The sequence below is a fragment of the Felis catus genome, chromosome F2 (genome assembly GCF_018350175.1).
Source record: "Felis catus isolate Fca126 chromosome F2, F.catus_Fca126_mat1.0, whole genome shotgun sequence".
Lineage (NCBI taxonomy): Eukaryota > Metazoa > Chordata > Mammalia > Carnivora > Felidae > Felis > Felis catus.
This window is the reverse complement of record NC_058385.1, coordinates 71,091,006-71,102,247: the sequence shown is the minus strand read 5'-3', so window position 1 is coordinate 71,102,247 and position 11,242 is coordinate 71,091,006. Positions and strand designations below refer to the sequence as shown.

Genomic DNA, 11,242 nt, shown 5'->3' with positions numbered 1-11,242 from the left:
TTCTGCCGACCTAGAGAGGTGGAAACCAGAGCCAGAAGCAAACACACAGAGTCGTCTTGTAATCTCCTGTGATGAAGTCCTGTGCCTCCCAGTTTCCCATGGGATCATTCACTCTGATCCAATTGCCCAAAATAGCAATTTAACTTTTAGCAAGTGCAGGTTGGATTTCATTTGTAAATGGTAGCATAAAAGGATGTTACTGAGGCAGTCACCGATATATCGCCTCCCTCCTATTTCTGATCATTATAGTCTGATTACTCCTTCCCAACATATGCGGGAGATATATGATTGGAGAGGGAGACCTTCCTTATGAAAAGTTAGAATTCCAGAGCTGTAAGGAAAACATACGACTGTTATCAATTTCTATCCTTCTGAAGTAAGACCACGTGCCAGAAAACTTTTTGTAAGCTTCTAAGAGCTACATCAAGAGCTACTGTCCTGGCTTTAGAAATATGTATATGGCATTTCTTGATGATTTTTATAAACCAATAGTGGTCCTTTTTCATGATCTTAATTTAATTTTTAAAAGCTGTTTTTATTATACCACTATTAATTTTGTTAAAATAGCCTTAGTTTGTGCCACTGTGACAAAATACCATAGACAGAGTGGCTCAAACCACAGACGTGTATCTTTTCACAGTTCTGGAGGCTGGAAATCCAAGAACAAGATGCCGACAGATTTTGTTCCTGGGAGAACACTTCCCTGGTTTACAGACAGCCATCTTCTCGCTGTATCCTCACAGGGGAGAGAGTGAGTGAATGAGCTCTGGTCCCTCTTCTTTTGCTCAAAAGGACACCAATTCCATCATGTGGGTTCCACCCTCATGACCTCAATTAAACCTAATTACCTCCCAAAGGCCCCACCTCCAAAGACCATCACATGGAGGGGTAGGGCTTCCATGTATGAGTGTGGGGGGGGGGTGCACAAATATTCAGTTCCTACAAATAATATGTGATTTGAACCAATAGCTTTCTTTCACCTAACAAAAGCATAACCATTCTCTAAATTAAAGAACCATTCTCTAAACCAAATGCAGAATGCTTAATTCTGAATATTCACAAGGACATGAAATGATTGTTCTGTTGTTGTGAAAAGCCTAAATATGTTTTAAAAAGCAACGTGGTGAGAAACCTAGGTTTTATTCCTGGTCCCAGCACTTTACCAACTGTGTGATTTTGAATAAGTTACCTGACTTCTTTGAAGGGGTCTTCAAATCTTGGACAATCTACACATCAACGTAAGTGATGATATTAAAGGGTTATAGCTCATTCAATAAAACATGAATCCACATGTCCTCATGTCTCATAGATGAATAAATAGATGGAGAGGTAAGACCGCTCTGTGTTACAATAATGTTATAAATGTAGATGAGATGATGGAGTTGATCATGTAGCAATCATCGCAGAAGACTTCTAAAGTATGGAAATGGGATGTGAAATCGGATTTTGCTCAAATAATTGGCTCAAAGAATTTCCTCACAAGGTACTTATTAATTGAAAAGGTGAGAAAAGTAACTAGAGCAGAGAAAACTGGCCAAGGCCAAATGATCACATTTCCTACCACCAGTAATGGGAAAAAACGGTCTGATGGGCCGTTGGATGGGGGGCAATGAGAACACAGATCACTGCTGTGACATTCTCACCCCAAATGCTTAACCTGGGTCCAATAACAGACAAACATGAAACAAACCAAAGTGGGGAGGTATTTACAAAATAGTTGGTCTGTAATCTTTAAAAAGTGCCAAGGTCATGAAAGTTGAGAAAAGACTGAGGAAGGCATCCAGGTTAAAGGATATCAGAGAAACACAGCAACTTTGTAGCGACATGTGATATTGGATTTGATCCTTCTGCCACAAAGAAGATTATTGGGACCACTGGTAAAACTTCAAGGGAGTCTCTGAATAAGAAGAGATACAACAATTCTATGCATTAGTCTCACAATTTTTTTTCTTTAGCTTTGAAATTATTTCCAATAAAAATTAAAAGAAAAAAATAGGAAAAGATAAAACTTGAATTCTGGGTATAACTCCATGTTGTGATAGGAGAAAAACAAGTTCTAAACAAGATTTTGAATAGAACATTAGATTTGATATGAATTTGGAGAGACTCTGGTTACCATCGATATTTTTCAGAATAGAGGAAGATATTTTTGTTCTTGATAGACTAATGCTAGTGCTTGAAAAAAAATCTCAAAAACTCAAAATGGCCGATTCCTTTGATCTTTTAAATCATGGTGTTATTCAGAGGAAGCTGGAAAGCAAATGATATTTTATTCGATCAGGCACATGGTACATTTAATTATAGGCATTATTTAAGGGATACATGAAAGCATTCTGTTGGTATCTTTTGTTTCTTCCATGATAAGAACAAGGGAATTGTTTTCTGTATGGGGGAGTGGATATATTTTTTCCAGAGGATAATGCAATTTAGAGGTTCTGTGTGTTTCAAGTGTTTCTCAGGGCTGATTAAAGCCTTGCACTTGGATTGGAAAGCTAATGCTCATCTGTGTAATGAATACCCTTTCATTTCATAAGGGGGGGACTTCTTAAGTAGAAGTTACAGTCATGACAAGATCACACAAAGGCAGGTGGCAGTGTGCCTCTGACTGGTAAAAAGTTACCAGGAAAAGGGTTGGCATTTAGAGTTTGAGGGCCATTTCCAGGCTTACTGAATATTAGATTTCTTGTGCTTTATCTATCAAATGAAATATTCCTTTTTGAATTGTGCATGTATTAATCTCCATTTTATCCCAGGTACCTAGAGCAGCTTCAATGAATATCTGAAAAATGAATTGAAAAGTAGATAAATGAGTAACAATGGATGATTGAAATGAAGGATCATCTTCCCTGGGTGATAATCAGTTCTACCCTTTCCTGTTACATTTTCAACTCTCTAGAGCAGAAGTCAACAAACTACCACTGGTGGGCCAAATCTGGCTTGCCACCTACCTTTGTAAGTAAAGTTTTATTGGAATATAACCATGCCCACTGTTTATGCGTCGTCAATGGCTGCTTTTATGCTGTGATGGCAGAGTACTTACGACACAGACTATGTGAGCCACCACATTTGCTATCTGACTCTTTGCAAATAAATGTTTGCTGCCCCTGTTCTAGAGAGTGATCAAGGGCTTAGAGTTTAAATGATGGTAAAGCTCAAGAGAGAGAACCGGATGGGGTTTGCTTCCAGGGTGTGATTCGGGACAATAATTTCAGCTTCTCAGAGCCCCTCGAAGACAACTCATAAGTAATAATCTTCCTGCTTGCTCTTCATGCTCTGCATTAGAAAAACAGAATCCTCTCCGCGTGTTTCAAAATAAGGAATTTGAAACAGACAACTTTATAAAGGTGCTGGAAGGATTGGAGCCACACAAGCAAGATGGTGACAGGTTAATAACTACAGGAAACTCCTAAGACGCCCTTTAATCCTGCAGAAGAAAGAGAGAAGATAAACAGTGTTACTGGATGTGGATGCTGTTGGAATCTAGCTGCCAGACTGGGAGTCCAGGACCACACGCATGCTAGCTAGCACAGTTGCTGCTACTGCTGGGGGTGCCACTACAAGATGGGAAAAACATGCTCTGTCCTTCCTCCCACCGTCCAGACTCCCATCAGTGCCTCCTCATGGCATAAATATCAAGAAGTCGGTAGGCAAGGGCGTCTGGCAGATGTAGTCGATAGACTGCTGGTCTCAGGAGTGGAGAGGATGGATGGGAACAATGTCCACGGGGCTGAGGGACAAGAGACACTATCCGCCAAAGGCTCATGACCTTTGACCAACGTGGTCATCAAGTTCACATTTCCATAAGAAGAAGATCCTTGCAAGTAGTGGGGTAGCGATGGTGAGAAAAGGTACCAAAAGACATGCAGTGACAGGAAGCAGTGTATGGAAAGTCAAAGAATTGAGAAAGAGTGTGCTAGGAGGACTTGGTATACCTTTGCTCGAAAACATGATGGAAAGAGAGGAGCACTACCTGTGGAAGCTGGAGACCTAACAGCAAATGGGGCAAAAACCATGAAGAACCCTACGCCTACTGTAAAAAGTGGCAATGTAAACAAGACATAAATATCATGATCAGATTTTACCAAGTTTTCTTGATTCTGGGCATCTATTCTTCATTGAAAGAGTCAGATTCCAGTCACCTAGGCCAAACGTTTATAAGAGGGACCAGAGGGAAGTTTCCATTTGTATGATGATTCGGATTGATTAGCCACGGCTGTCTGTAGATCTGAGTTGTGAAGGGCTCTGAGCAACCTCCAGATTCATGGGAAAGAGTGCCATGACTGATTTATGGTGCCTGCCCCCAGTACAGGAGTAAGACAGTATGTCATATGTTTGCTGCCATGATTTACAATGATACATATATCTGGGGATAATCTTTAATTTAGGAATTTCCCCCAAAAGCGAATGAGTTGTTGAGAATGCGTGCTACAATTAGGTAAGCCTTCATTATATAGTTTCTTAGGATAAAGGATAATAGAATGGGTCCACAATAGACTCTCAGATTCATCCCCAGTTGTTCTCAATTAAAAAAAAAATGGTGCTACCAAATGGGAAACAACTAAAATGTCCCTCAATAGGTAAATGGTTGAATAAATTGTGGTGCATCCATACCATGGATTATTACTCAGCAATAAATAGGAATGGGCTACTGATAGCTACAAGAGCTTGGGTGGATCTCAAGGTCATCATACTGTGTGAAAAAAGCCAATCTCAAAGGTTACGCTGTTCCCTCTTTATTTGTTTCCATTTGGGTAGTATTCTAGAAATGACAGAATTATAGAGCTGGACAACAGGTTACTGGTTGCTGAGGGTTGGGGATGGTGGAAAGAAAAGTGTGTAACTGTTATAAAGGGATAGCAGGAGGAAGATCTCTGTGGTGATGACATAGTTCTGTATCTTGCCAAATTCCTGGTTTTCATATTGTACCGTAACCAAGTATACTGATGTAACTATTGGAGAAAACTTGGTGAAGAGTACAAGGATTTCTCTGTATTATATTTGCAACTTCTGTGACTTTATAAAGAGTTCAAAATAATGAGCTAAAAAATAAAAATTAAAAAATGGTGGTAGACAAATAAGTGTGGCTAAGGGAGTAGTTTTTTGGCTGGCCCCACTCAGGTGTACTTCTGCAGGTTACATGTTACCTTGGTCCTATGGCACCCTGCCTTGGCTACATGTTACTTTAGGGCACTTCTAAAAAACTCCTCGTGTATCAGTCTCTTCAACAAATGGCGTTGGGAAAACTGGAGAGCTACATGCAAAAGAATGAAACGGGACCACTTCCTTACACCATATGCAAAAATATACTCAAAATTGATTAAGGACATAAATGTGAGAACTGAAACTATAAAAATCCTAAAAGAGAGCACAGGCAGTAATTTCTCTGTCATTGATCATAGCAACATCTTTCTGGATATGTCTTTTGAGGCAAGGGAAACAAAAGCAAAAATAAACTACTGGGACTACATCAAAATAAAAAGCTTTTGCAGAGCAAAGGGAACAAGCAACAAAACTAAAAGACAACATACTGAATGGGAGAAGATGTTTTTAAGTGACATATCTGATAAAGGGTTAGTATACAAAATATATAAAGAATTTATACAACTCAACACCAAAAAAAAAAACAAATAATCCAATTAAAAATAGGCAGATGGAGTGGACAGACGTTTCTCCAAAGAAGACATCCAGATGGCCAACTGACACATGAAAAGATGTGGAAATACAAATGGAAAACACAATGAGCTATCACCTCACACCTGGAGAATGGCTAAAATCAAAACCAAAAGAATCAACAGGTGTTTGCAAAGATGTGGAGAAAAAGGGACCCACGTGCTCTGTTGGTGGGAATGCAAACTGGTGTAGCCGCTGTGGAAGACAGTATGGAGGGTCCTCAAGAGTTAAAATAGAACCACCATATGATCCAGTAATCTCACTACTGAGTATTTATCCCAAAACTACAAAACCAATTCAAAGGGATAGATGTAGCCCTATGTTTATAGCGGCATTACTTACAATATCCAAATTATGGAAGCAGACCAAGTGTCCATCAATAAACGAATGGATAAAGAAGATGCGGTATACATATTAAATGGAATATTACTCAGCCACAAAAAAGAATGGAATTTTGCCATTGGCAACAACATGGACAGATCTAGAGAGTATTATTCTAAGTGAAAGAAGTCAGAGAAAGACAAATACCATAAGATATCCCCCATATGCAGAATTTAAGAAACAAAACACATGAGCAAAGGGGAAAAAAAAGAGAGAGACAAACCAAGAAAGAGACCTTTTTTTAATGTTTATTTTTGAGAGAGAACACGTGCGAGCATGAGCAGGGAAGGAGCAGAGAGAGGGAGACACGGAGTCCAAAGCAGGCTCCAGGCCCTGAGCTGTCAGCACAGAGCCCGATGGAGGCTCGAACTCACGAACTTTGAGATCATGACCCGAGCCTAAGTCAGATGCTTAGCTGACTGAGCCACCCAGGTGTCCTCCCAAGAGGTCAACTTTTGACTTTAAAGAGCAAACTGATGGTTATCAGAGGGGAGGTGAGTGGAAGGAGAGAGTGAAACCAGTGATGGGGATTAAGGAGGGCAATTGTCATGATAAGCACCAGGTGACGTATGGAAGTGTTGCATCCCTATATTGTGCACCTGAAACTAATATCACGCCGGATGTTAACTACATTGGAATTAAAATTAAACACTTAATAAATGTATATATAAAAAAGAAAAGCATGACTCAAGAGCAAGACGAATAGATTTGGGAGTTACCAGGTATATTTGGTCTAACCTTTGATTTAACCTCTCAGCAAGTTACTTAACCACTTGTCCTTAAGGATTCTTCTCCACCTCTTGTAAAAAAAAAAAATTCTTTGCGTATTAATTACACATTAATTTCATCCCAGAGAACCACATGAGAAATTTCAAATACACTTTTACTTTTGTATACATCAACTTAACTTTTATATTGTTTTAACTTCACACACAGTGCTAGACGGGAAAACAAACTACACCAAAAAGGAGCATCACCTCAGCTTTCCCCAGAGGTGGATTTTGGAAGAGCAGAGACCATGCAGGGACTTATGTAGGCTGATCTTATTTGATATTTAATGAGTCCTCTATTGCATTCATCTTGTCTATACAGCCTCTTTGTGTCTTGGGTGTACACTGTGGAATGACTGACTCTGTGTCATGCCACGACATCAAGAATTTCTAGGCGGCTGTCAAGGGCCCTTTCCCTTCTTCTGGGTTCATACCACCCCGGAGCCTGGGCTGAGAAGCAAAGCACACGTCCTCCCAGCCCCGCTTCCATAAACCTCTCTTGGCCTTTGATCTATTTCACAGAAGTGGTCAAGAAAGATGGCAGAACGTCTGGGATCCATTGACCTCTGCACACTCATTAGTGTCTCCCCACCCCTCCCATCCGTGGAAGCTGGGGCGTAGTCACTGTTTGGGGTGAGGTGGGGGTGAGGTATAAAGGTGAGGAAAACCTTTAGTTAAAAATTATTTTCTCTACTTGCTTCTGAAGCTACTCAAAGAACAGCCTTTCATTACTGACTCCTTATGTGTTAACGCAGGGATTGATGTAAAAACTCCAAGTCTGATGTGTATTTTTTCAGATCTCCCTGAGGATGCATTCGTCTTTAGAAAATGGGTGTTCGCTCCCTTATTTCCTTCTTTGGTTTTCCTTCCACAAAAAAAGGGAAATAAGTGAAGGAATGACCTAGAGGAGACCCACATTCTGTAGATGAGGAAGCAAACAAACCAATAGGACCCCAAACTCACATCGCTGATTGCATAGCAGAGCCAGTCAAGAACCAAAGCTTTTGGTTACGAGATCAGGGTACTTACCTCCAGAGCTGTGCTTGTCCAAATGCGGTGAGCAGGAAAGAAATGGGGGTAAATGACTTGAACTCATATTTCACAAAAGAAGATCTACAAAGAACCAGAGGTACACTATTAGCCATCGGGTTAATTAACTATTATTCTGCAGGAAAATGCAAATAAAACCCACCAAGTTATGCCACTCCATGCTCACTAGTATGGCAAAAATACGGACTGTAATTACTAATTGTTGGCAAGAATGTGGAGTACCTGGAACTCTCATGCACGTGAGAGTATCATGTAAATTTGAATATATATTTACTATATAATCCAATTCTACTGCTACATGTGTATAAAAGAAAAAAACATATGCTTACAGAAAAGTAATATAAGAATATTTATTTATAATATCCATATTCATAACAGCCCCCAACTTGAAAGAGTCCTTATATGTGTGAACAGGACAATGGATAACAATTTTGCTATACTCATCTTCTGGAATACTATTCAAAGGAACAGACTACCGATGCCTATAACAACATTGCCGAATCCCAAAAACGTGATGTGCAAACATGCACAACAAACATGATGCCACACACACTCACATTTACAGACACAAACACATTGTGTATAATTCCGTTCTTGTGACTCCCGGAGGCAGGAAAAGACGACTTTTGGTGGTGGAAGTCAGAAAGAGGTTATCTCTGGGCGGACGTGGGGAGCTGGGAAGGGTTAGGAGGGAATTTTCTCAGGTGATGAAAATGTTCTGTGATTCGTTTTCGGTGGTGATGGCCAGGTGTGTTCAGTCGAGTCCCACGAGTAAATCTCTCACCAAACTCAACATCTAAGATTCGTACATTTTATGTTGCGTAAACTATAGATACTGTAGCGACACATGCCAGAAACGAAGTAACGGAATAGTGCTATTAACAAAAGCAAGGTTCTAAAGGAAACCTAGAGAAACTTACAAATGTGGCCTCTTTACCTTGGCTGTTCGGAGATTCTCACCGGGTTAAGTCGGGGCAGAGACCAGGACTCTGCCTGTTAACTCACCCCCACAAGATGGCTCTGGTGCAGGTGTTCCGGGGACCACACCTGGAACAATGCTACTACTTCCTTTGCTGCCGACATATATTTTTAATAGTATTTTGAGTGAGTTCCCACTTCCGTAACATTGGAGAACTCTGCATTTCAGCATCATACTGGCTTAAAACAATCCTGTCCTGGGGCGCCTGGGTGGCTTCGTCAGTTAAGGTCCGACTCTTGATTTTGGCTGAGGTCGTGATCTCATGGTCGGTGAAATTGAACCTTGAGTTAGGTTGTGCCGACAGTACAGAGCACACTTGGGATTCTCTCTCTCTCTCTCTCTCTCTCTCTCTCTCTCTCCTTGCTCTCTGCCCCTCCCTGCTCTTTCTCCCTCTCTCTCTCTCAAAATAAATAAATAAACACTTAAAAAATAATAAAACAATCCTGTCCTGTAGTCTGACTACCCGGATTGGTTTCTCTCTCCAATTTGTTAGGTTTGATTATGTGAACTCTCCTAAGATATTTATTTATTTATTTATTTATTTATTTATTTATTCATTCATTCAGGGAGTGGCCGGAGGCCTAAAATCTCATATAATATTTAAATCTCATAATGAAAACACTGGTGGGAATCCAAGTTCCCTTTGGGGCAGGTATTTGCTTTTGGCCAGAAACCCATATCCTTGTCCTGTAAGTGTCATTTTTGCTCTTCAGCTGGAAAGCGAATATGAGAAAACATTGCCTCGTGGGCACAATGCCCGCCAAAGACTGTGGCCCAGAAGAGATGCTTGACAAACGGAGTTGGCTTGAATTGGAATGGATAGTTGAGGAAAAAGAAAGAAAGTAGCACTTTGAGAGAGCATGAGCTTAAAAAGATTTCAAGTGAATGAAAGCACTCGAGGCTTTCCTTTTATGCCATGGGTTATGTCTGGCACGCTTTGTTTTCTCATACAATCCCCAGATTTCGTTGATAAAGCAGATATATATTATCCCCATTTTATAAATGAGGACAGAGGCTTGACGTGGTTTGGTGGCCAAGATCAAACAGTTATTTAAACAATATTGCATTAGTCAGGTTTTTCACGTTTGTGAGGCAAAAGCAAATAACCCAAACTATTTCAGATGCTGTTACCAACACGCGTTTTTTTGGTTTTTTTTTTTTTTTTTTTTTGCTTTGTTGTTGTTGTTGTTGTTGTTGTTCTTTTTGTGCTGGGTCAGCCTTGGTTCTGTTTATGTCTTCAAGTTGAGAACCAAGGCTGAAAGAGGATTTAAACAGAACATGGAAGAGGTCACAAGTCAACCGCACAGAAGCTCTTAAATCTCTGCTAAGACATCACATCTGCTCTCTTTCCGTTGGCAGTGGATGAAATGCCGAACCCACCCCCCCACAGGGGACAGAAGAGTGAACGCTCAGCGTTACGGACTGAATATCTGTGTCCTTCCAGAATTCATGTGTCGAAACCTAGTGCGATGATATTAGGAGGTGGGGCCTTTGGAAGGTAATTCGGTCACGAGAATGGAATTCTTACCAATGGGATTAGTGCCCTTACAAAAGAGACCCCGGAGAGCTCTCTTGCCCTCTTTATCTGCCATGTGAGGGCACAAGGAGGAAATGGCAGCCTGCGGCCTGGAAAAGCTCCTCACCAAAACTTGACCCGGCTGGCAACCTGCTCTCCATCTCTAGCCCAAAGAAGTGGGAGAAATCAATTTCTGTTGTGTGGAAGCCATTCAGTCTCTGATAGTCTGTTGCAGCAGCCTGAACTGACTGAGGTGCTCAGGGAAAACACAATACAATGGAAACTGGCAAGGCCACAAGTCAAATTCAGATGTGTTAAGGTCCTTTCCCCTTCCACAGGGTCATTCATTCCCTGACTTGTCCACTCATTCTTAATTCAGTTTGTTGTGTGCAAGATGAAGTTTTAAGCACTTATCCTGAAAATAATGACTTGGGTATCAATTCCACTTGTGCAAATGTGAGCTCCTATATTTAAAGCCCGGTCCACATGGATCCCTGGGAGTTTCTCTTATGTTTCTTTTCTTTCTTTCTTTTTTTTAACGCTTATTTATTATTGAGAGACAGAGCGTGAGCAGGGGAGGGGCAGAGGGAGAGAGAGGGAGACACAGCATCTGAAGCAGGCTCCAGGCTCCGAGCTGTCAGCACAGAGCCTGACGCGGGGCTCGAACTCACAAACTGCGAGATCATGACCTGAGCCGAAGTCGGACTTACTTTTCTGATACTTTCTCTGCTTTCTATGGATCTTGAGTTCTAGGATTATGTGGATTAAGAATCTGTTAACTAAATAATTTTGGACACTGATTTTATTTAGATACCTAACTACATTAAACTATCTACTAGAACTATAATTTCAGGACAAAACCGAAATAGGATAAAG

General features: G+C 40.7%; 1 long non-coding RNA gene across 1 annotated transcript; it reads right to left on the bottom strand.

Moving 5' to 3' along the window:
• Nucleotides 1–2,251: 2,251 nt before the first annotated feature.
• LOC123383157 lies at nt 2,252–8,662 on the bottom strand. Its single transcript, XR_006592599.1, has 3 exons — nt 8,429–8,662; nt 7,851–7,934; nt 2,252–3,424 (listed from the first exon to the last, which is right to left on the bottom strand). It is a non-coding gene; the product is annotated as an uncharacterized LOC123383157 (long non-coding RNA).
• Nucleotides 8,663–11,242: the final 2,580 nt, after the last annotated feature.